Below are 27,721 nucleotides of genomic sequence, written 5' to 3' on the forward strand. Positions count from 1 at the left end.
TTGGAATTTCTTCGTTTTTTGGGTCAAAGTTCAAGTTCCATGCGAAATTGACGGCCAGATTTTCAGCAAGAGATTGAACTTTTTTCCCTCTGTTATAATGAACTTAAGTCACAGAGGCCTTCAGATCTTAGAGCTTCCTCAAAGTTTGAACTCACAACACAACCTGCTTATGGTTTGCATTTGTGATCTTTTCGCAAACGTTTATCTTCCCCTTTTTTTTTAACGTAAATGCAAATAAGTGTCCCACACTTATTTTATGTGGTAGGCATACGCATTCTTAAAAACAGTTCAACTTTCCTCAAAACAAAGTGTGTTTCAAGTGACTTTAAAAGTGAGGGCAATCTTATGCAGGTGCCTCAATTGCAAAGACAATCTTTTCAGATGTCTTGAATATGCATCAGGGTCTACGAACGTTCTGCATCTTCTGGTCCTTAGTCGCAAAGTAAATGGTTTTAGGTCAAAGGTATTTACTGAAGGCAGGTTCTGGGAAAATCAAGTTTGGACCACTCTTGAAGTGAGACAGTTGAAATGGCATTTTTAGCCAACTGGTACCATACAATCGTGTATTCCTTTCTACTTTATTGAAGCTGCAAATGTACATGGCTCACCAGGTTCCTGTTACATGTGTATTTACACATGATCGTTGCAGTTTGGAAATCTGCTTATTTGCCAATCTCTAAAATACTGACAAGTTTAATGTTTTCTTCGTAAAATACGTCTGCTTTGTCACATTTGTTCAGTGAAGGAAAAATGGTTTGTTTTCCAATATCTCTCTCCAGATTTCAAAACTGAAACAATGAAAGCTTATGAACTGTCATAGACAGCTTTGCGAGTAAGAAAAGCACATTTTAAACGTTGTTATCACAAGTTCCTGGATCAATGTGCTGAATGCTGTTTGTGGATTTCAGTATGCACATTTAAACAACAGCTCATTTGCTTGAGATTTAATATTGGATTGAGTGAAATGGGTCTGCAAAGTTATCAAGGATCTTTAGTCTTTGTAGATGCTTTTGTAATTGACATCAATCCTGGGAATTCTACAAAATTGACCAGATTAGTGAGGGTTTTTGTTATTCTAAAGTGTCCATTATACCTGTTGATTTTCCCAGGACCTGCCTCGGTCTGCATGTGAGCATGGGCATTGCCTGCCTTATGCAGACAAGCCTACTCCAATATAACGCCATGAGAATGTCTGGGTTTAGGGAGTAATAAGGAGGATGTGCAACCATAAATTGTACAGTGCATGAATTCATGAAAACTTCAATTAAATTTAGCATGGAGTATGGGACAGGCTAACCCCGTGTCATTGGATGCTACAGTTTCTATGGATACCGACTGGCAGATTGCCTACCACATCGTCCACCGAGTCACTGAGTAGTGTGGTACTTTAGAAGTATGGAACTTTGGAAAGGCACACCAGGCCAAAATGTGTTCAACTTTCAAGGTGAAAGCGATTCTTTTCTGAACATTTCCCAAAGCAGTTATTAGAAGGGTGCTTGGAAGTCTAATTAAAAAAGAAAACCTGAAATGTTTGAGTTCATAAGGATTTGGCTTTTAGAACGAGAAGTTGAAGGTTTGCAAAAAAAGCAGTTTTTGTTCACAGTGCAGCATCAATTTCTGCAGTGTTAAAAAAAAATGTGTTGATGCTTGGGTATTTACAAGTCATGTATTACTTTGAACACACTGCATTTAATGGAAATAGAGTTGTGATGGCATTCCCCACATTTGTTTAAAAAAATTTGGCAATATGTCTGAATGATTTGCGAACATTTCTGTATCGTTGGGAAGTTTTGAAAAATATCTTTCTTAACAAATATCTGTTGGCTCTGTGAATTTCCGATTCATGACTTCAAAGAAATAAAAAAGGAATATAACTTCTTATTTGGAGTTCAATATCAAGGAAATAATCTAGGAAATGTGTGTGCTTCCACGTCAAGCTTGTGCTTCTTCCACATGTAAAGCTTAATATCGAAAACCTTTTTCATGAAACATGCAAACAGCAAGTTTATCTACTTCCATTTTTTTTTTAATTTGTGCAACGGCTATTTATGCCAGCATGGTTTTTGTTTGTAGATCTTTGTGCTTGCTACTCCAACACACTGCTGAATACAAGATTCATTTGTGGAACATGTTGGATACATAAAACAGCAACGATTGAAGAGTTTTATGTGAAAGCACAGTATGAATGAGGGCCAAATTAATTGAGCCGACATAATGTGACACTGTTGCTATGTCCGAGGAAACTTGCAAAAAAAAAAGAACTATTTGTATCTTCCATTTCATTAGATTAAAAGACAAGATGCAACTGATCATCTGAAATGTTCTCGGGGCAATCAAGGGAGGATGCAGAGTGTCTCTTAAAAAGTCATTCCTAGAGTGGGTGGTGGGTTTCCATGGAGACGTGCGGCGTATCACATAACCCAAAGAAACATCTGCTTTGTAGAAAATGAACCAATTGTCAGAGTTACTAGGATCCTTATTTATGTTGCAAGTCGACTGTGGTCGTCTACCATTGCTCAGATACTTGTGAGATATTAAGGGGTGTTTGTGTACATTCATCAATAAGCTGATCACTGGCTGATGTTGATAGTCGGGCGACTGCCACCAGTTGGTGTCTGTGGGTGGGGACATGCTTGTGCGCATCAGGAAGGCCTGCATGTGGCTGGGCTTTTTTTTTGGCCAGTTGAAAGGTCAAAGTTCAAAGGTCAGGTCATAGTTCAAGGGTCATGTCATAGTTCAAGGGTCGTGTCAAAGTTCAAAGGTCAGGTCATAGTTCAAAGTTGAAATGCAGACTGAATAAAGTGAAACGAAGAACTGACTCATTTTATCTTTAGTGTTATTTCTTTGTGTCTCTAGAAACAACAGAGCCCTTTACTTACATTTTTCTATTTCCCCGCCCTTCTGTGAAGACACTGCACCAAAGTTTAATTTGGTTTTCAAAAAGCTTTTTCAGCAAGCACGTTTTAATTAACTGACAATCTATTGAATTTGGTGGTGCAGTGAGTTCTAAAAGTAACCTTCCCAAAGATGAGTGCATCTGCTGTCTATTTCAAAGTTTCAGTCCAATTGTTGAAATACTTGAAATTATTAAGCGCTGGTTCATTTTGAAATAACATAAAATTGCATGCAGTGCCATGTTAGTTACTACTTGCAAAATCTTTTTGATTGTAGACCAAAACTCATGAACTGCAATATCTTGAAATAGACAGCAGATATACTGAATGACAACACATCACTCAACATGAAAATTCAATCTTATTTTTGCAAAGTATCAACTTGGAAACGCATCTACACCAGCACATCAAATAAATGGCATAATTTTGTGTATTTTGGATGCTGATTTGTGAATCTCAAAAGAAAACGTTAAACGGTAAATTCAAGACCTTTCTGAGTGGAGTCCACAAAATCAATGAGCATCAAACTCATTTTTTTGGTCTTAAATTGGGATCGAAATTCAAAGTGTAGCTCTTTCCAAATTACTTGGTAATAGCAAGAAATAACTGTCATGGCTAAACATCCAATGCACATCAAGGCAGTGGAATCAAGCTGTATTACGGTAACATTTCAACTAAAAACTTAAAGGATCCAGGAAACGATTTTTTCTTAGAATCACTTTTTGTCTATCTCTGTACTCTTCTTCCATGTATGAACACTGCTTGACATCTTTTTTGAGTTTTTGTGAACTGAACAGCGCACTTTTTGAAAAAAGCATTTCTGGACAAGTGAGGGCGCTTTTGCTTTGATGTAAATCCAGGAAGACATGGTTCAGGTTGCATGTTTTTCGTGTTCAAATTGTGAACCCCAAATTTTTTATCTGGGAACATTTCTGTGAAAAGGAATTTTTGCTGGATTATTGCCATATACTTACACAGCAATAAATCGTCAAAAAAAAAGAAATCTGCCACAGCAGTGATTAACAAAATCTAGAAATGTTATGTGCACAAATCAGTGCAACGTTTAGATTCAGTGCCTTGGATGATATCATAGTTCTTCTCATGAATATGCAAAAAGTCATCAAAATATTGGGTTAAAATTGCAGAACAAAAATATAAAATGAGGTTGATTGAAACCCAAAGGTACAAAAAAAATATATTTCCTGGTTCCTTTAAGGCCTGATGTTCATATGATGTGCTAGTGTAGATTGCATGTATCTTTCAAATAGGAAAAAGTCTAAAACTCTAACTTCGTACATCATTTAACAAGTATCAAATCCTTATGTCAAAAACTATGAATATTAAGGCTGATGACATTAAACATTTACATCAAATTAACAAAGTGAAACCAGGCACATGTCCCCAAACAAATGGTAGTTTGCTGTGATCAAATTGGATATTAAATTAACAAATCAGAAATCACTATACTTTATATAAAGGCCTTCATCTCTGAACTGTCTTATAAAACAGAACTGTCCGTTGTTGAACTAGTTTAAAATTTAAAACGAAACAGCTGAGATACTGTCCTTTCTCTGAAATTTCTGCAGCACGAGCTGTCAGAGTCTTCAATGCAACATGTCAAATATATTAACTTCTTTCACTAACGGTTGACGAGAGCACACATCTGTTGACTTTAATGCGAGTTAGTAATGACAATATCAGGGAAACACTTTCAACTACATGCACATGTTTACATTGTACGAGCACAATTTATACAAAAATGTCTCTAGACTGGATCTGTGTGTTTCCCAGTAACTGTGACTAAAAAGGCTTTTGAGTGTAAACTGGATTCTTAATGACTGAACATTAAAAACTATATCAATGAGTCTTGATTTTGGTTTTGTCACTGATATGTGTATGTGCCTGGTTTCGACTCATATCTTAATAGGGCAAACCCATTGGCAGTTCTCATAAATAACTCAGCAGGGAAGCAAGCAGGTTTAAGTCAATTGTTTTGCAAACAAATGCTTTATAATGTTCCTTGAAAAACTATAATAAAACTTGAGCACAGTGTGTGTTTGGCTTCAGAATACCATTGGCATACGCCGATCATCTGTACAGTGGAAAACATTTTATCAAATCATTTCTTTGATCCTCCCTATGCCATGGATTTGCCCTTTTCCCAAGATAAATGTAAGTCCATCCAGTCACGAAGAAAATGCCCACACATTGACATCAGGTAGAGACATCAGGGATGGAAGGTTCATCTGTAGTTTTGGGTGCCAGCCAGGGGTTTGTAGAAGTTCAGTTGATCAATGGCATGCTTGCTGAAAAAAAAGAGAAAAAAACTGAGTTAGCTTGACAGATTATTCCTAATGAAATGGCAGGGTACAGGATATTCTACCTTCACTTTGCAAGCAAACATGGCTGACCACAGGTTCATTTTTTGTAATTTTCACTTTAATCTCACAGCTTTGCTCACAGGAGATCACATGTTGGAGTAAATCCTCTAGTACAAATTCAATTTGTTACCAAATGAAATGTCAATATCAGAGCATACATGTACATGCACAACTATGAATTCAGTTCACTCAAACTTAAACGTATTGACGGTTCCAATGACATAGTGATACTTTCTGTTTTATGAAACCTTCCTGTACCCTGCCTTGTGAAAACAAACACCCGATACTTGGAACTTCCATTCTAAAATTAATCACAAAGTTGGACTATGAATTGATGGAAAAAGGTCTGTCTAGTTCCACTACACAATTAGCCATCAAACCATCTATCAACAACTGCAGTTACCCATTGTTTTGTTAGGTTCAAACAGGACAGCTGATACTCAACATAACAATAAAATCATCTTCAAAAATTGCTGGTTGTGAGAGTAAAACCCAGTCAAACCTCAGGGGGGTTGTAAGTTGAATTTACTGTGGCTTTCCAGGGCTTTGAATAACTCATAAGGCAGGAGTTTTCCAAATGGCATTATGATGGGAATCTTACACTTTGTGTGTTATATTTTTATTTTTAAAAGTAGCCAAACCTCAAGGAATAAAACTCAGGGACAAAAGTTGCATCACAATGTTCATCTCAGGAAACCCCACTTGAATCACTCTCTTGTGACCCTTTACAATTAAGCCCACGGGAACGGGGAGTCCTATGGGTGCTACAGCACCCCCAAGGCTTTTGGACCGGAATGATGGTGTACAAAATAGCATCCCCAGCGTTGACCACGTTAAGCCACAAACATAATAAAACCCACCAATGTCAGAGATTAATCCACCAAAAAACCCTAGATGTTTTTGATTACAATTAGAAATGTAACTTTTTCTTTAAACAATACATTTCTCAAGAGCACCGGATGTCAGTCAAAGTCTGTGTATTCATGTTGAAGTCCATTGCGGCTGTGTCCGAAACAGGCTTCCAAAGCTACGACTAGGTTTAATGTCTTGGTGTCTCAATGCATTGCCTATGGAATGAAGTCATAGACCTAGCTCTGGAGAACAGATTCGGACGAAGCCGTTTAATCTGTTTGGCTAGGTAGTCTGTTACCTGCCCAAAGATGCCACTGATAAAACATCTTCAAAGAGAATAGTCAAAATCATCGGGTCTGGTATCCAGACTACTTTGCTAGGGTGCCCAGTGCAAGCACCACGCACCGTACACGACCGGGGCGTGCATGACATATAATGTTCACTCTTTGGTATCAAAGCACAGCTTGAGATAAAAACTACAGCCCTGTTGTATCACGTGATTTGGTTATGTCACAGTAGCACAGGGGGGCCTGGGGGCACGTGTCCCCCCCCCACAAACTCCCAGTGGCCCCCACCCACTGAAAAAAACAGATGGAATGGATGAAAAGACCAGGCAAACACTAGGATTCATCTTGCAAGTGCTAGTAGCAGGGGGCACTTTATCCCAATCACTCTTTTCATTATAACAGTCACTAGTCGTCCCTGTTTTGGAGTACAGACTACCAGTATGGTGTCCTTATACCACCTCATTGGTCACTAAACTGGAGCAAATTCAAAGAAGAGCAACTTCAATGATACTCAAGCAGCTGATAGAGGAGATGAGCTACGAGGAGAGGCTGAAAACACTTAATTGGATGAGCCTGAGCCCAAGAAGAAATATACACCTGGTTAACTTCACCATGAAATGATTATTTAGGCCCATTGACAGCAAATTGGCTACATCTACTACATCTGTAAACACTTGGCACCAGGACACTTTATGGTTTCGTCATCATCACATCCAGACTTTAAGTCTTAAAGTCTTAAGAATTCACCTGTTCCCATTTTCCCTCTATCTGGAGTAAATTACCTGCACCTGTTAGAGATTCTTTATTGGTGGACTCTGTATGCAATTTACCCAGATTCTATGAAATGGTTATTTGGATATGTGTGTTTATAATGAGCTTCTACAGTGGTTCTTAGCCGGTATATTGGGATGGGTTGAACATCAAGGAGAGGGGATAGTGTAGAGGATAGACATGGAGATGTTTTTCATGGGGGGTGTGTTAGGGTAGTGGGGGGGGTAGGAAATTGGGTGGAATGACTAGGAATGGTGGAAAAGGGCGGGGATTATACAGGGCAGGTGAAGGACGGGAAGGTTATGGGAATAGAGGTGGAATTTGGCTGGATATACTTACTGTGTACTCCAATTGCATATCAATATTTTTACATAATTTATGTTGCATGTTGTAAATGTTTGCACTCAAGAGTTTGGATTATATAGACCTTAGGGTTACAGTGACTCATCTTACTTTTGTTTATTCTGGCCAACCCTGACGGCTCTATTCTTGTTCTCTAATTGTAAATGGCCCTAATATTTACATTTTCTATCATGTTTATCGTAGCAGGTTTGTGCATGTCATTGTGATTTGTTATTGCATATTTTATATTGAAGTAATGAGTTATTTTTGGTTGGAATGTTTGTGTCTTTGATGTTCAAGAATGGCCAAATCAGTAATACTAGTAATAATAACTTGAGAAGTGAGAAGATAAAAACAAAAGAAAACTCAAAGAGACTGAGTTTCTTCATTAAGAAGCAAACAGCAACACTAGAAGTTAAGCCTTTTTTATCTTAGCTTGTTGAAGGAGAGAGCTTGGAGAGGGAAGCTGCATGTATAGACATGTAATGTTATCCAGGAAGAGTCTGGATGCTAGGCTGAATCCTGTACATAACTGTACATTGCATAAATTGAAAGGAGACTTTGATGCCCTCTGATGAGGTTAGTCTGAGCTTCAGAGGTTAGAAGAGAATGCTAAAAAGAGACAATTTATGAAACATATTGGAGACCTCTTACAGAAGAGGCAGGAAAGAGAGGGACATTTGGTCTTTCACAATTTTCCTTCTTAAAGCAGACCTGTCATTTGCGTATTAATTAAAGAACTTTCATGTCCAATGGTTGCAACTCAAAGAAATGGCCTGACCTAGCATGTTCACATGCATGATAGTGAGACACCAAAACTACGTACAATCCCTGTACTTGTCAGAAAAGGATCAAGATACCTAAAGTGCACTTCCATTTTTGTGATCAGCTTTTACACCAAACTTTTAAGAGTTAGAACAAAATCAAAATGAGAATTCCAAACATCACTGCTTCATCAAACAAGCTCGTTACTTGATCCCAGCAAACATCTGCACTAAATGGTATTTTTTTCAAACAACTCTCAGAAAATCAGCTTCAAAATAATTTTTAAAAACTGAGAAATCAGCAAGATCATAAAGGGATTTTAAACTCTGCCAAAAAGAGACAGAACAGTGTGAGGGGCTATTTCAATTGTCAATGCTTTTGACTTTCCTTTTTTCTTGAAAATATGCAAGTGCAAGAAGATGAAATACCTGACAACTAAAGTAAATTACAAATATTGTGTTTGGGCTTGATCAATTTGGCAATGAGTAAGTAACTGGGGGAAAAAATGAATTAATTTAATAAAAGCATAGACAGTCAGCAACCTGATTTTACTTCTAAACTGCTTTTGGCAAGTTGCTAATGGTAACATGTATTTTTAATATTGAGCAATTCAATTAAACAGCAAGTTGGCAATTTCCAATTGTATATTTTTATCAAACTTAACATTTTCAGAGACTCAACTATTTCCATTGGGATGGGAAACTCTAACTCCGCCAGCTAAGCTGACACCCTGAAGTGAGGCTATTCCAAGGAGAAAGAGCATTCCCACTAACTACATGTAATGAAAACATGCATTACAATGCACAAACAATGCACGTACATTTGGGTACATGATCAAGCGAACAAAAACAAGTCAACTTTTACTTTTACATTGATTTGAAATTTTTGCCTGCCAAGAGTAGGGAACACTTTGGAACAGAACAAAGTAGAACAGTTACTAAGTGTTAAAATCTTTAAAACATTTTTTTAGGTGTTAAATTACCACTGGTACTACTAAATACTCAAGGAAAATATAACCTGATGTAAAGATATACATGTAATTAGGAAATTGTACAATTTGAGATCAAATCTGAATCCCAACAAAGGTAATACAGTACATTACATTGCAATTGAAAGTTAACTTGTGAATAGGAAAATCTTTTTCTCTTCCCATGCAGGAATTCACTTTCATTTCACAAAACGTGAAAATTTTTTACTTAAGTTGGAAAAGATTTTCAAAGGCTTTCACACAAGTAGGAATAAGTGGAATGTGTTTTCTTAGATTTTCCAACAAATGGGAAAAAGTGGGAATAGATTTTCACAGATTTTCTCACAAGTGGGAAATCAATTCCATGCCTTGTATAATGTGAGTGTGTGTATAAAAGTGAATTCTTTCAACAAAATTTCCTATCCCAATTCAGTGTTAACTTTCAATTGCAATGTACTGTAAATGTATCTCTGCAAATCTTGGCCGCAATAAGGCAATGTCAGAGCAGCCCATTGGTGTTTTGCGGAAAAAAGTGTCTTTTCAAAGGAGTGAACTTTACAAATTCAAACTGGATGAACATTCAAGTGGGAAATCTTGACTTCATCAGTCTAAATGCCCACACTGTGTCGTGAGACTGTTCCAAGGACGGATGATTACTTCTAATTTATCAAAAAAAAAATCAATAAAAACAATATCTCTGTGATGTTTGAACAAAAATGAGCATGTCAATTAAACCATCTGAAGCATCTGCATAATACTGAATTATCTCACAAAATTTAGTCATGTTTATGTGTGCACTACTCAAAACAAGTTAAGAACCACTTTTTATTTTGTAACGTGCCTTTTCCCTGAAACTGTACATTTGATGTTTTGAAACAGTTTTTGAATTTCTTATTCCAGTGAGAACACCATCTACAATGTAGACAATCAAAAAATGAAAGAACTAGACCTCACTCATTTCAAGCAGAAAAAAATTAGTGATGTACATTAATGAATAAGTGGGATACTGTGATATTCATTACTTTAAGGAACCAGATAATTTCACCACCATTAAATAAATAAAAAGCAAGAAACCATCTTGTATGGGTCTTTTTCCTCATGAATTCAAAATGGCTGAAAAGAACCAACTAAACTTTTCCTCAATACATGTACATGTACCTTTGAGAGAATTTACCAGAATGAACAAATGGTCATCAGAAAACAATGTTATGGGTTTCCAATTGATACAGTCTGCCATTTGCTGGAGAAAACTCCTACAAAGTCTTGCAGTTCACACTCATAACAATATCGATGTTATCAAATGCTAGTAGGTTTCTATTTTTTACCAAGTGATGAGTTACCTTTATCATGAAAATCCTCCGATTTCCACGGGTGCATACACATGTATAACTGAGTGGAGACATGTCTCATTATGATTTGTAACAATATGCCATTTGGTGGAGAAACGTCAACACTGATTAACTGTAATACATGTAGGTCTTCACTTGCTACTGGATAGAGAGCCATCAATGTCATGATCTGTCATAGTCTGTTCTTGGGTGGACCGATGTCAAATCTGATAATGTCACAGATTTCCACTTATTACTGGGTGGAGATCCGTTAATGTCATGATCTGTAGCAATCTGCTCTTGGGTGGAGAAATGTCAATTGTACATGTAGATGGAGAGGCATCATTGTGATAACTGTTGCATGTCTTCATTTGTAGCTGCACTGAGAGACATCACTGTGATGAGCTATCATACAGGAAAAGTCAGCTAGTCCCTCAAGCAGGACCCGTTCAGCAGTGGATCCTCAGTGGACGTCCTCTGCGAGCTTCATCATCCACTTGGCCTTGTGCAGGTCTCCACTTGCAACTTGGTGGAGAGACGTCACAGTGATTAGGCATTGCTGGTTTTCACTGGCCACGCTGATGTGGTGAGCTGTCACAGGCCTGTATTTGCTGCTTAGTGAGGGGACACCACTGTGATGAACGATCTCACAGGCCTTCATTTGCAACATTAGTGAGGAGACATCACCATGATGAACTGTCAAAGGCCTCTATTTACTTCTTGGTGGAAAGATGTCATTGTGATGAACTGTCACGTAGGCCTGAATTTGCTCCTTGGTGGAGAGATATCACTGTGGTGAACTGTCATGTAGGCCCTTGCTCCTTGGTGGAGAGATGTCATTGTGATGAACTGTCATGTAGGCCTGAATTTGCTCCTTGGTGGAGAGATATCACTGTGATGAACTGTCACGTAAACCCTTGCTCCTTGGTGGAGAGATGTCATTGTGATGAACCATCATGTAGGCCCCTATTTGCTCCGTAGTGGAGAGATGTCACTGTGATGAACTGTCAAATTTAGGCCTCTACATGTATTTGCTCCTTGGTGGAGAGATATCTTTGTGATGAACTATCACGTAGGCCTCTATTTGCCTCCTTGGTGGAGAGATATCATTGTGATGAACTGTCACGAAGGCCCCTATTTGCTTCTTGGTGAAAAGATATCATTGTGATGAACTGTCACGTAGGCCTCGATTTGCTTCTTGGTGGAGAGATATCATTGTGATGAACTGTCACATAGGCCTCTATTGGCTCCTGGGTGGAGAGATGTCATTGTGGCGAGCTGTCACAGGCCTCTATGTACTACTAGATGGAGAGATGATATTGTGTTTAACTGCAATAGAAGTCCATTTGCTGACCTGTTTTGCAGATCCTGGAATCATTCAGGAAGATGGCTCAGTCCTGTAGACACACTGCATCGAGAACAATTTTCATTTCAAGCTAGCAATTCTACAAATGAGCATGTCTCATATTTCTTGGAAAATTTATGGTTCTGACTTGCTACTTCATGTACCGTACCGTATCAGCAAAATTTGTCATGAGGAATAAGACACCATAAAAGACAGTTTCTTGGTTCTTAACACAAAAATACCCTTAACTAATTACATGTACATGTACATATCTCGCTGCTACCTTAATTCAAGGTACGAGACTATCAGAAATTCTAACCAAACATCAGTTGGATTCCCAGCTTCCTCCTTTAACCCTCAAAGAGCCGTTTTATTTTTGCCCATGTAGCCCCACCCCCCAAGATTTTGGCAATGCCACAACGGATTTGTTTAAAATTTAGCGTTCATGTAAAGACATTCCTTATCAATATAAAGTTGAAATTTGAACTCAATCAAACATATATGTTTGTTGTTTTTCAGTAATTTGAGGTTCAAGGCTACATGCGTGTCAGCCTTTGCACTTTGAACACAAAGGTACATGTCCATGTACAAAACATACATTTGGCTGACCTGTCTCAGAAAAATGCCTGCTGTGCTAGAACGATATGTTCCATTCTCACAAAATTGATGTCAAAATGACCATAAAACTCACTCTTAAAATTCTGAAAGGCTGAGCTTCTGCAGTGATAACAGAAAAAATATTCAGAGTGGAATTTGCCCCAACCCCTGGCTATTTTAGGATTAACTTGAAGACAGAACCTTGTCTTGAAACTCGTCACATAAAAATGCATGTTTTCTTACAACTTTTGGAGAAATTTTGTAATTTACGGAGTTACCACATCCGTAATTGAATGAATAGCTAAATATTCAACCAGTCAGTTGGCTTCATCAGTGCAATCCACTCTAAAACAATACTTGATTGAATGAATAGCTAAATATTCAACCAGTCAGTTGGCTTCATCAGTGCAATCCACTCTAAAACAATACTGGATTGAATGAATAGCTAAATATTCAACCAGTCAGTTGGCTTCATCAGTGCAATCCACTCTAAAACAATACTTGATTGAATGAATAGCTAAATATTCAACCAGTCAGTTGGCTTCATCAGTGCAATCCACTCTAAAACAATACTTGATTGAATGAATAGCTAAATATTCAACCAGTCAGTTGGCTTCATCAGTGCAATCCACTCTAAAACAATACTTGATTGAATGAATAGCTAAATATTCAACCAGTCAGTTGGCTTCATCAGTGCAATCCACTCTAAAACAATACTTGATTGAATGAATAGCTAAATATTCAACCAGTCAGTTGGTTTCATCAGTGCAATCCACTCTAAAACAATACTTGATTGAATGAATAGCTAAATATTCAACCAGTCAGTTGGCTTCATCTGTGCAATCCACTCTAAAACAATACTGGATTGAATGAATAGCTAAATATTCAACCAGTCAGTTGGCTTCATCAGTGCAATCCACTCTAAAACAATACTGGATTGAATGAATAGCTAAATATTCAACCAGTCAGTTGGCTTCATCAGTGCAATCCACTCTAAAACAATACTTGATTGAAGGAATAGCTAAATATTCAACCAGTCAGTTGGCTTCATCTGTGCAATCCACTCTAAAACATGATCATCTCCCTCAAACAATGTTTGAGTTGTTTGAAATCAAATGTCAGGGACACAGGGAGTTATTTTGATACTTATTCCCAGTCTAGAGGTGACTTTTTTATTCCAATGTGAGAAGTTGCCCAAGCATACTCCTATCACAGCATCCTTAACTGACCATTAGCCCAAAGTGACAAGGTACCATGATCCTCTAAAGACAATCCAGTCTTACACTGATGTTATTCACTGTCGCCCACTCCCCTTTCCCAGCTATGCTATCTTGGTATAAGACATGTTCTCTGTACAAAAGACCTACTTCAAAATGATAAAAAGGGCAAGACAGGTGAATATTCAACAAGAAACACCAAGGGTATGAAGAAAACTGACCATCAATGGGAAAGACCAAAGACACATACAAGTTGCACATGTATAGGCCTACCTAGCAGTCAGGTTGAAAGGCTGAGGGTAGAGGAGAAAATAATCAAGAGTTTTTCTAGCAGTTTGGAAAAAAACATGAGAGATATAGGTCGGCGGCAAAAGACTTATTTCAACGTGACAAGAGAGGTGAATATTGATCATTTTGGTAGGAAAGAAGGCTTGATCATAAGGGTAACTAAAATGTAATCAGAAGTCTGGACTACGTAGCGAGGTTGATAGGAAAGAAAATAATTTTAGACAAATCTAAAACAAGGATTAAGCTCCAACAAGGCCGAGTATCAACATGAAAGTGGTTCATTCTATGACTTGGCCAAACGAGAGATTAACATTCATGTGTGCATGTACCAGACAAAATGGAAACCCATAGGTAGGAGGGTTGAGGGTTAGGGAGATATTGTGTAGGAAAGGCTTGGTTTTTGTTTTCAAGTATAACGTTTTCAAGTAAGAAAAATAAAGACTGGAAATGTACCGTTGACCATTCAAACATTTTGCACAATGTAATCGCCATCTTGTCTGCAAAGTACATGGGACCAAAGTTTGTAATGTAAACCTAAATGTACTGGTGTAGATTTCCCTTGTACTCACAGATGGCACAGTGCTACTGTAATGAATATCACTGAGCCCAGGGGAACCTATCAACTGCCACTTGTTAAATCCTTGGGATTTGTACCTGTACAAGTGACTTTTTATTGACAATTTTACTTGCCAACAATAATCTTAGAATGGCTGATTTGGAGGCATCATTTTAGTGGCTGCATGCATGAGGGTGCTCTCCAGTGGTGGTTTTATCTTTTTACCATTTTTATGTGACGGACCGACTTGAATCAAGTCTAATCTTGGAATATGTTAATAGTTTGGTAGCCATCCGAATAGTCATAATAGTTCCCACCCCGTCATGCTTGTAACCAGTATTTAAAGAGCTCGATGGGATATGAAATGGTCAGTTGTTTGTAACTAGTCATATTGCTTGATTTATATATGTATGAGGCTGGATTAGCTCAATGGTTATATTTCTACAAAACTTTGACGCATTTTTCTTGCACAACGTACTTTGCCGTGGCGTACGTACGATTCTCCCTCTCTCCGATCGAGTTGTGTTGGCACATAACATGAGTTGTCGTTCTTCATCAAGCTTTCAAATTTTATTCACTTTAATTTTACGTTTGGGTCGTGTCGACATTTCAGCCTTGTTATCATCAACCTTGTGACTACGCTAGCTGTCCGTCGTTGGTTGATGAGATCCAAAATAGGACATTTGGCTTCCTTTCAGTTTTGCACATTGTAGAGAAAATTTTGTGCATGTGTCGTGTGACCAACGACTGTTGCACATCAGCAGCCTGACGACTGTTGTGTGTATTTTGTGCAATAGATTTACTCAGAGGAGAGAGGCAGGTCCGTACAATGCCCTTGGGAATTTATTAAAAGTTAACGTATAGTGCCCTTGGGAATTTATTAAAAGTTAACGTATAATGCCCTTGGGAATTGAGTAAATTCTAATTTACAATCACCTAGGAACCTAACTTTATATTCTCAACTCTTGAGGAGTCTCATCGTCATAAACAAATACACTTCTGGTTATTGTCATACTCATACTTTAGATCTTCCTACATGTTTATATTATAGTGTAGCCTATGCTGTCTCATAATTGTTGAATTGAATAATTAAATCTAATCTGAAATGCAATCACGGAACATCATATTGTACTGAATACATATATTATTCTTTGATTAATCTGTGATCACTTAGCAGTTTCCTGTCCTCAATTTAAAAGTTGAACAGACCCACTACGTCAAGGTGGCAACACCCCCCACGTAACCATTACATTTATATACATATATTTTTATTGTCAACAGTTTTTTTTTACAAAACGGAAGAATGGTAAGTGGGCTATGACTGAGTTGCTGAGGTATACCAGGCAAAATGTCTTGGTTTAATCCTTGGCTAAGACTAGAGCATGCAGTCAGTAAGAGTAAGTCATAGTTAGTCCCAGTAGAAGAGGGAGGAGGGGACAGGGGATATCCAATACTGTTTGATGCTTGTTTATAGTGTGACCATATTCTCACTGTCTGACATGGATGCTGTGTTTGTTTGTCCAATGTTGGAAATTTCTGCCAGTCTATTTTGTGTACACAATGCTTCATTTTTCAGGGGGGGTTCCCTTCCAGTGAAGTTAGATGAAGTGTCAATGTACAATGTAAATAGCACTTTAGAGTAGCTCTAGCAGACCACTGCTCCACCCAGGTTATATTGATCCAATCAGAGACAGACAGTGGTGAGGAGAGATAAATAACTAATAGCAGTAGGCCTAAAGAAGAAACTTTGAGAGTAGGTCCAAAGGCAGGAAACTGACAGTGGAAGGGGAGACCAAGAACAAATGGCCATCAAGAAGAAAGTCTGAATGTAGGAAATAGACAGTAAGAAAAAGAAACAAAGTGTTGATGACAGTCGGGGAGAAACTTGGAGCATAGGGGAGAAAACAGACAGCAAGCCATTAGGAGAAATCTACAGTGTTAAATAACATGTGGGGAAGTGACCACTGCCTAATCACCATTGAAATAAACCACCATGTACGTGTAGGCCTCTATGAAAATACTAAAACTGTACACCTACATGTAAGTGGTCTCTTAAAGAAGCTGACTGGGGAAAATTTGTACAAGAATGGAAGCCATTTAACACTGCAAACATTGATGATACATAAAATGATTCATCTATCAACTCAATCATGTAATGACTGGTTTCATACCCAAGATCAACCCTACTCATACAAATAAACCTCCCTCTTCCTGGGGGAATGACAGTCAGCGAGTACAGGAAGCAAAAGGAAGGTTCTGGAAAAAACAACGAAAAACAAGACTACCATCTGACTTGTAAAAGAGCCTGTACCATTGCTAAGGAACTATTCAAGTTGCACAAGAAAAGACTGGCAAAAATTTGGCAATGTTATCTGGAATAAGATTATATGAATTGACCCTACTCACAAAAAGAGTAATATTCCAGTTATACACTATAGTGGCATCAATATTACCAGTGATAAAGGTAAAGCTGAGGCACTTGTTAACAACTTTGCTAAAACAAGTAGAACTGAAATTACGATCCCTCTTTTATCGATACTAAACAAGAGGCTACAAACAATCTCAATTTACACGACAACAATGATAGTGTTATTAATGAACCATTCAATATAACAATATAGTGATGAAACATTTTCTCACAAAACCCAGGGAATACTCATTATCTTCAATATGATTTGGCACACTTTCCAATGTCCCAAGACAGCATCTTTATTCTTATCCTCAAACTGAGAAAAGATCCTGCCATTCTGCCAACCTTTCATCTATGGCTCTCACTCCCAGTCTGTGCAAACTAATGGAATGTATGGCTACAGTAATTCCTGTCTCCTCTGGTGTATGTTTAGAAACATATAACCTTTCCATTCATCAACAAAGTCGGTTTCAAAAAGGGCGAACTAGTTCAAAAGACCCCATCCTTAATCTTGAACCATCCATCAACAAAGCTCAAACTAACGAGGCGAAGTACTCTTGCAGTTTTAAATGACAAAGGATTATGAAAGGATTATTACAAATGAAAAGGATTATGACATGCTATAGTGCAAAGGAGTTATGAACTCCAAACCATGGGCCTTCATAGGCGAATTTCTTGTTGGATAGATACATTTTTTAGTAACAGGAAAATCCAAGTAAAACCAATGGCACCTTTTCCACAGAAAGAATTCAAGAAAATGCAGCCCACCTACTCTTCAATATTGCTGTCAACGATCTCTCTCACAACCTCAAAGTATCTCAAAATGCAGATGATATAGCAATTTGTGAAAGTCCAACAAAACATCTTTCCTCGAGAAGAAACTTCCAGAATAGTCTTTGTATTCTCTCTAGGTGCAAAAAAGGGGGCTTCATCAAGCTGTCCCATCCAATGCTATTCACTGACAAAAAGACCAACATCTCTCTCTCTTTATCCAGCTTCGAGCGATCAAACCACATGGATTTTACCTTACCTTATTTATGGCTTGGCAGTTTTTTGATACGGAATAAGAATGGAACACCATTTGTTTGTTAAAAAATGATAAGCTACCAGGTTTATACATCAATTAAACCTTGAGCTTTGTAAGTTAAATTGTCTAAAGCACCGTGATGTGCCACACAGCATGACAATGGGGAATTGAACATCATAGTTCAATTTATTAATACCAGTTCACATATGTATCTTATTAATAGCCCGTGACGTTCCACACGGGCTACACCCGGCCGCATGTTCCAGCGTTGGGAAATTTAAATTGTATGATACGGTAAGTTACTGACTTATTACAGATCTTAAAACAAGTACTGGGTTACGTAGAAGTTTCTTCCTTCACTATGCATGAAAAACTAGCGTTAGTAAATATTATACTCTTGCGTTCTTCAGGTTGATAGTACCTAATTATCATATCATGGCTGGCATTAAATAAATCAAGAGCCGTTTTGGACGTTCTTGACTCAGTGATTGTGGGTATCGTTGACATTCTTGACTAATGCCCTTAAGTTTTGTACAGGGTTCAGCTCAATGTGCATGGTTTTATGCGAGGTGGCCGCAGGTGCTGCCTCGTGTACCAGTTGCCCAATATACGTAAGTTGGTATTCTGGTGGAGTTTGTGAATAAATCCACATCGAAGCTGTGGCATACACACACACACTCAAAATGGTTCTTTTTGAGTTTGAGTATAATAAAACTGTACACCTCCATGTAGCTGGTCTCTTAAAGAAGCTGACTGGGGGAAATTTGTACAAGAATGGAAGCCATTTAACACTGCAAACATTGATGATACATAAAATGATTCATCTATCAACTCAATCATGTAATGACTGATTCCATACCCAAGATGAAGTCTTCACAATCCCCAACTTAAAATACTCCAAAAGTTTTAGATTAAATAATCGTATTTCCATTTTTCACAGCCAGATTTCATGCAATCCTCCTAGCCGTAGAATGGATAGAAAATATCAAACCACCATATTGCTGTGTCTTTCAAGTTTCATGACTGTCTATCAGTAAGTACCATACCAGCTATTTCTAACCCCTTACCTTGGAATGAAATCATCTGTGACATCCAACATACCCTTAATAATATTCAATATCAAGGCAATTACTGTTGTCTTCGAATGTGGGTCCCCCGCCACTGTGGTATTCTCAGTAACATGAATCTGACGTACTAGCTACATATGATGTTTAAATTAGCCAACAAAAATCAAATATTGACCCTCATTTCAAATTTTATCACTTAATGATAAAATTAAGCAGGGAAGGTCAGGTTGAAGTGCGCAAGCCTTTACAGTTTGGTAAGTGCACACTTACATGTAGGTGATACAAGATTTGCAAATACAGGCACTCCGAACTAACAGCATTATGTTATGTACAGTGGCACACCAAATGAGTGATACTGCATGCTCACCAACAGCTTTCCTGTCTTTACAAAGATATGTAGTGTTTTCTTAGAGGAAGTTATTCTGTAAAGGTTTGTCATGGAAAATTGGAGGACAATTCCATGACAATTCTCTGCAGGAGAATATTTACATGTAACTTTGCTCGGTATAGTGCTGATGAGTCTGCGGACATTCACACTGGAAGCGTTAATTTGAAACTTGTTCATCAGATATCCTTGCAATGGATGCTGGAAACTCTTCTGGATTCTAATAACTGAAGAATTTCAACTTTGGTCATTTGTAACTTGGATCTAGTACTTGGAAATCTTTTGTCTGGGTGCAACCTTGGCTTTCACTCATTGCCCTTGACTGTCCACCTTTCTGGAGTGTCAAACAAAATTGAGTAACTTGGACTTTCCTATCTGGAGCTTAATTACCATAAACTTAGAATCTTTGGGCTTTCACATCCAGAACAATGCCTCGGCCAAAGCGGAAGGCACCGCCTCCTGCAAAAGTCCATGATCCAGACACATCTGAACAGTCTGGAGCTCTGCACCCCCTCGGAAATGGCGACTGGGCTGGCAAAACATCCCATTTCCAGCAGCTCAGGAACCCCGAGAACCAGCACCAGCAGGAGGAACTGAAGCAAATAGCAGTGGTGTATGGTCTAGGGGTCCTGAAAGGGTGCAAATCTGAATGGCTCATTTTTGAATGGTGGTAAGTGAAGTTTAGCGTTGCTTTAGTGTACCCAAACAATATTACAATAGCTTAAGGTAGAATAAGTGTAAGAGAAACCAAAGCAGATGGTTGAAGAAAAGAGCAAAGTTTGGAAAGAATGCCCATATTACAAGAAATAATGTTTGAGATTGAAGAAATGTGATGATTCCAGCAGAGTTTGTTGTTAAAAATCGAGTTGACAACAGAGAGACAGATGTTATCAGTGTAATATCACAGATGCAGCACAGAGGGAAGAAAACTGCATTTACTGAAGAAGATACATTTAGTTTTTTGGAATTCAGGGACAGTTAATTGGATTTGAACCAAGATGAAACTTTGATGAGCTCACTGTTAAGAGTTGAGATAAGGGATTTGAGGGTGGAATTGGAGTGAATGATTGTCGTGTCATCAGCAATTAGGAGAAAAGATAATGACGGGGAAGAATTGTGCGGATCATTGAAAGAGAAGAGGACCAAGAATGGAGCCCTGGGGATTCCATGGCTAATAGGACTTGTCATGGAATTGTGTCCACAAATTGATGTATGTTGGTGCCGGTGGTTGAGGCAGTCCAGGAACCACTAAAGAGCGCACCCCCTTACACGACAGAATTCAAATTCAGAAAGGAGAACAGAGTGATCAATTGTATCAAAAGCCTTTGATAAATCACCAAATGCTCCAGCTGAATACAATTTATCACAAAAGGAAGAACTGATAAGATCTGTCAGATGAACAAGAGGCATATCAGTGGAGTGATTACAATGAAAGCCAAATTGATTATCAACAATGATATTAAAGGTGGACAGAAATTTGTGAAGGCAGATTGTAAATGAGCCTCTTGAGGAGTTTTGAAAAGCAAGGAAGTACAGAGAGAGGTCAATAGTTGTGGATATCCTCAGGATCGCCAGATTTGATGACAGAGGTTACCCTGGCAATCTACAGTTTTAGAGGGACAGTACCAGTGAAAAAAGAGAGATAAATATGTGAGCAAGCGGGTGAGCGATGGTAAAAATGACAGACTGGATAACAGAAGATTTGATATCATCAAAGCTGCAACTTGTATCATTGCTGAGCTTGTTGGCGATATCGATGATTTCTGCAGGGCTTGTTGGCATAAGGAAAAAGGATGAAGTGGTAAGGATGTGCAAGTAGTCCATGTAGTGACAATATTTATCAGGGATTTTGTTAGCTAGTGGTACACCAATGTTAGTAAAGAACAAATTAAAAGTGTTGGCAATATCTGAAGGATTAGAGAAAATATGTCCAACATCGTGGCATTTATTTGGAAGATCTGCCTTTCTGCTTTTACCAAAGACATTGTTGATTTCATGCCAAGTGGCTTACATAATTTTTTTACATTTGTTAAAATTACTAGCATAACAGTTTTTCTTGGCAAGGCAAATAATAGAAGGCAGTTCCGATAGCTTTTGTAAATACACATTTACTTGTTTTCTTAAGAAGGGTTGTGCAGAAAAGGATGATACAATCTGTTCTTTTGATTATGTGAGTTAATGATGGCCTGAGAGATCCATGGTTGGTTCTTACGTCTGCCAACAGTTCTGGTGACGAAGGGGAGGTACATGTACATGTACCTATTGTAAGCATCAGAAAGAGAGCGAAAGAAAGTATTGTAAAGCAGATTCAGGGTCCCGGCATTCATACACAGCACTCCAGTCGGAAGATTTGATATCAGTTGAAAAAAGGCTGCAGAGTGCTCCTATTAATGTTCTTGGGAAAAAATATGCACACCGAGGGTGGAGTTGAGAAAACAGGAAGGGGTGATCTGAGAAAGAGGGAAATGGTCAGAAATACATGTATCAGTGTTAAGGATACCTGCAGTGTCTGTGTCATTATTGGTTAGAAAGTTATCAATTAGAGTGGAGCTGTGAGTAGTAATTCAAGTGTGTTGATCAATTAATGGATGAAAGCCATACATATAAAAAGTAATAATGAAGTCATCAGCAGGCTGGTTTTCAGGATAACCTAGAAAATACATGTTGAAATCTCCCATTAGATAGCATAGCTTCTTCTCTCTGGTAATGGCATTAGGACATGAATCAAATACGTGATGAAAAATATTAGGATGAGAGCCAGGAGCCCTGTAAACATTGCCTACAATGAGGTTATAGTAAGATTCTTGCTAATCTCAATAAATACAGTTGTAATGTTGGTAATAGTGCACTAAACAGTGCCACTAGGCCTACTAATAGTAGCACAATCAAGACTATGTCAGACAGCGAGACAACTATGGAGGCTCTGGCCCCACCTTTGCTGGTCGGTTTGTCCGGACACTAGGGTATCAAGTACATGTACATGTACCACTTTCTAGTAAGGAGAAGATACAGTGTATGGCAGGTTCCTCAAAATATGGACCATTAGATAATGTTCAACTTTGGGGGTTCATTTTTCCTGGAGTGAACAGCAGTGAATTAATTTCCAATGTTTGATGAAATGAGGGAAGTCATGGCTGATATCTGGAACGACGATGACCGTGTCAACCTTTCAACTTAATTGGAGTTAACTAAAGTCTCCAACGTCAGCATTTTTGACGGACATGAACTCCCTGCTACAATCCGAGCCAACAGAGTTTACTGAGGAGTGATAATCCCAGAGGATATTTTACACAGATTTATGTGTGGTGAAAGGTGATAATATTTACACAAATTAAAACCATAATAACGAAATTTTAAAGTGCCTCTCACAATTAATCGGGTCCCCAAGTTGGCAGTCGCGAACGTCATTCCATTCTGCCATTAGTGTCAAATAAATTCACTGCAAAACAAGTGAGTAAAATCCATATATTGATGTACAACATAAGCTTTAAAAAAGAGTGCCAAAAAAAACGCCAAACCAAAATCCTTTTACGACTGGACAGATCACATTTTTTTCAAGTACGTTCTCGAAAACCGCAGTCCAAAATACATGTACCGATCATGGCAATTTTCCAGCTTCCATCAATCTCTCCCGATGATGTTAGAGAAAATTTTGCTACATCGTGGCCTGTTTGACCTTTGATATCAACCCAGATAGTGTGCCCTCTTTTTATTCGATATTCATGAGCCCCTCCACTGAATGGCGATGCTCTGCGATTTTTTTCTTCGAACAACATTTCTCAAAAGAAAATGACGTTCAAGACATAAAATACGATACGTGATGAAAATCTAATGCTCAGAGTTGTTAATTTTAATTTTATTTTCAGCGGAGTTATCTCCAAAATAACCGACAAAATGAAAAATGTGCATAGAGTTTTCGAGAACTACATGTAACGGCATTTGGCATTCTCAAACGTCATGAAGTTTCTGTCAAAATTCTTGAACGTTATCAAAATCCTGTCAAATATGACGTTCGCAACGAACATATTGTACTCATTATAAATTTTTGATGCAGCCAAACTTAAAGATAATTTTTGGTGGTCCAAAGATATAAGACCTAGCAAATATGTTGGTATAGTGAGTGTGATTATAAACGGTAAGAGAATGAAGAGAGCCAAACTTTTCTCACCATTTTCCATCAATTTTGTGCTCTTTTTTTCCTGGCTTATATTTTTTTAAGTTATTTCTTAGCTGCTTTAAAATACATCAGTCGAAATATATACTGAATTCTCGTTCTTGTTGAGAGAAGTTTTGAAATCAAGTCCTCTGGTGTAAACACTTTGACGTAAAACTTTTAATGAATTCAACTCTATTTGATTTGCACTGGTAGCCAACCACATGTCCAGCATAAGTACATATTATGCCTAATTATCCCCATATAATCATTTTTGTAAACCTGAAGGTGCTAGTTTGTATTTCACATGATCAAAGTCAGTCTTTTAGAAGTTTTGAAAAATATACATGTATATTTCACACAGATGTAATCGGTGTTTCTGCACGGGCCACTGGGCACTGCTCTGAATTTGGGGTGGCCAACCAAAATGGCCCGCCAACCAAAAAAATCTACAGCAAGTGATATGATTCAGAACATGCATAAACAAGGTACATGTATATGTACCTCATCAAGGCAAGGGTCAAAAGTTCCTTTCATGGGTTCGAATTCCTCTCATGCTCCTAACACCAATTAAAACTTATGATGCCTCTTGATTTTGTAGATATAGCATATGTGCAGGAGAGGAAGCATTGATCTTTGGCTGGACATACATGTAGTGTTGCCTATGAGCCTCAAGCTGGACCAAGAGAGGGCACAGAATTCTTGGAGGCTCATCCTTTGGTTGGAAATAAACCTCACTGGTTCATAAACAACTATGAAATACATTTGATACAATTGCATCACTACCAACAAAATAAATACTCCCAACCGAAATTGGCTCTTTTCAACAGATGAGGGGGTGCTTCTGCTCAATTGAGGTGGATTCATCACCTGAAGGTGTTGTATACCTGCAAAGAACCCGGCAGGGTTGCACAGTACACGGTCTGACCTTGCAGGTCACCAGTGAATGGCACTGCATGTCCAGTGGATCATCGGAGCTTCCCCCTCCAACTCCTGCCTCCATGTCTTGTCTTGTCAAGCCCAAGACATCCAGCAGGAACTCAGAGCTAAATTACACAGGCCACAGCAAAATCAGGTAGTACAGTGTATGGGTTTTCAGGTATATCTGGAACTGGGTACCCATTTTTTGTCAATACTGGTACCTGGGTACCCTTAAATATATAGAACACTTAACAACTGGCATTGTGCACAATGCCGGTGAATCATGTGCCCAAAACAGGAATCTCTTGGCTCTCTCTAAAATACTGAGAAACAAACCAGAACTTTAATGTGGCTACACTCTAAACACTCAAAGATCACCCTCAATGATTGGAACATACTCCATCCTAAGCCAAACTTTTCTGCGAGTAATCATTGATTCTTTTGAATCAACCCAATTCAACTGAAGAGCATGGCATGAAAGGATACTGCATGTATTGTTACCTAGAGGATTTATAGACAAAAACCATAAACTAGAAGGGTCGCTCAGTCTTTGGTGTCCACACATTCTGACCTTCTACCAGATGTAATCAGCACAGATAAATTCATATTTACAATCAAATGCTAACCCTACAATGAAGTCATCAGAGAAGGAGTGTCAGCCTAAAAGGTTGCAACATATGTGATACGTATGTACATTCATCTGTGTGTGCCAGAGTGCTATTCCAAAAGGTTAAAAAACACGCTTGTGTGTAATTTGTAATGGGGCATTTGAAATGGAAACCTTCCTTTGAAAGTATTAAGAACTACATGTACATGTACTACCCAGGCACTGATACATGTGTACATACATACATGTATATGTATCTACAATTTCTCATTTCCATGAACTGTTCCGAAGCCAGTCTACGTGGAAATACTGAAACAAAGTTAAAAAAAAAAAGCCTCAAGCCCTTCCCACAATCACTTTCAAGTACAAGCACATCTGCATGTACATACAAATGTAGCAATGATATGTACAAAATGGATTGCAAAGGATTTAAACTTGAACAGATCCAGGGGATAGTTACATCTACTGTAGTTCAGTGGTTTTCTAATAACCTACAGGTTCAACCTCTACAGGGTCTGAATCCAATCCAGGCTATTACATATACGTGTACATGTATGTGTATGGATTGGATTTTCATTCATTGCCTAATTTCATCGGCTTTCCCAGGGTATTTCAACTGGGGATCTTTCCTCCAACCTCCATTTGTTGTTTCTCTGCAAGTTTCTGCAGCCCTGCAGTCAAGGTAGTGGCAGTATTTTTACTAGTATCCATGTACACTGGTACCATCACTTGGTCAAAATTGTTAAGTACATGTACATAAACTGAGTGACTTTATCTTCTGTGTTACATACATGCACGTACAGGTTCACTCATACATACAGGGAATGAAGTGCAAGGAACAAGACAGATATGTACAGCAGTGATCTCAAGTAAGTACCCATCGAGGTTCGAGGACTCGCGAGTCCCTCGAGAAAATGAGCTTCTCTTGAAGAATTTTCATCGAGCGAGATCGGGCATGTGTCGAGTTTTATCGTGTGCTGCATCCGGAAGGCGATCACCACAGGGTTACTGGAACGTTAAACGGTAACCTCCGCAGAAGTTGTGTGTGCGCCCGATTAAGGAAGCAAGGCGTCATTGCCCAATTATAAATGCTGCTATAGGACAACGGGAGACTAATTCGTATCAGTGCTGCAGAGCTATCTAGTACCGGTAGCACCTTTAACATTTCTTTTTACTTACTTTGTGAGAATTACTACATATACATGTATGGAAATTAAAGTGAGGAAAGTTTTTAAAATCCAAGTAGCATAATTAACACCATATTTTGGGTGAGAAAGAAAATCTGAAGTGTCGCAGTGTCTCAAGTGAACGAGCTGTTTCACTGTGCAAAACATGCATCACTCAAGCGAGGGCGCATAAGAATTGGCTACTCAAAGTCCGTTAATTAATTATTGCTGTTTCTTTTTGCGTGTTTTTATTGTAAACTCTTTGCTTTTTGTTTTTGCCCTTCAGGTTTGTAAGTGGGGGTTATTTTCGGAAAGAATTTGGAAGTCGCAAGTCAGACATATCTCTTTTTTTGAATTATTTTTGGAATTATTTTGTGTTTTGAGGCAGTTGTTCTGATTCGCCAATGTTAATATGTCCGAAGACAACATTATTTTATGTAATTTCTTTGGATTCATCAATACTGGGTTTCCAGAACTGAATCACATGTACATTCACATAGGAAAAAAATCTTGCCGCGTCACACAAACCGAATTGAAGTGGGCTACAGATTTGTACATGTATGTCCCGTGATTGTCAACTTACAAATACAAGCACTGTGTTTGATCGGAATCTCAGGAATTCTTTACAGACATCTAGAGGGGATGTGTTAGGTAACAATCGTCTAGAGTGTGTGCAGGGAAAGGACCGGTAGGGGGTACCCCTCCGTCCCATATATTGCCTGGTATAACAAATGGGCAGTTTCAAAGGGCGTGGCTTACGATGAAATGATGTCACGTTCAATAATGTCATGTTGGTAAACAAGCTAAAGTTGAGTCACAACGTTGCTCTCTGTCATTGTGCTCGGTAGTATCCCTCATCATGGTCAAGAGATTGTCTCTCTACGCTAAAATGCGAATCACAATATTGCATAGTTCTAGGGCAAGCCAGAAAAACCATCTTGGACGAGCTCCGGAAAGAGGGCATCATTGTCACCTGGCGAACCGTTCGTTTGTTCCTGAAGAAATACGAACAAATGGGTTCACTCGCGGACAGGCCAAGATCTGGACGTCCATGCAAGTTTCCTGAAGGTTTAAACAAGCTGGTCAGCGATCTTTATGAGAATGACGATGAGCTTTCAGCTCATGACGTATCTGTCATTCTCCACGAAATTTTCAAGATCAGTGTTTCAGCTGCTCATATTCGACACATTCGAAGAAGGGTTGGATTGGTATGGAGCAGGCCTTCATATTGTCAGATTGTTTGAGAAAAAAAAACGGGTCGATCGACTCAACTTCTGTTTTGAGGCGCAGCAACGGGGGGATACATTCGACGACGTCATTTTCACAGACGAAAGTTCAATAGAGATGGAGCGCCACGGCAAACTTTGTTTTTGGCAAAAGAACGCCCCAAGAAAG

At 38.5% G+C, this 27,721-nt stretch overlaps 1 long non-coding RNA gene across 1 annotated transcript in view; it reads right to left on the reverse strand.

Annotated features, from left to right (window-relative positions):
* Positions 1–2,819: 2,819 nt before the first annotated feature.
* LOC147800001 (uncharacterized) overlaps positions 2,820–27,721 on the reverse strand; it is a 32,614-nt gene continuing 7,712 nt past the window's right edge. The window contains exon 3 of the long non-coding RNA XR_015424501.1: positions 2,820–5,200. This is a non-coding gene — a long non-coding RNA (uncharacterized LOC147800001). The remainder of the gene's footprint in view (positions 5,201–27,721) is intronic.

The sequence above is a fragment of the Acanthaster planci genome, linkage group LG02, assembly GCF_054643075.1.
Source record: "Acanthaster planci isolate LZ-2023a linkage group LG02, COTS_SCS, whole genome shotgun sequence".
Lineage (NCBI taxonomy): Eukaryota > Metazoa > Echinodermata > Asteroidea > Valvatida > Acanthasteridae > Acanthaster > Acanthaster planci.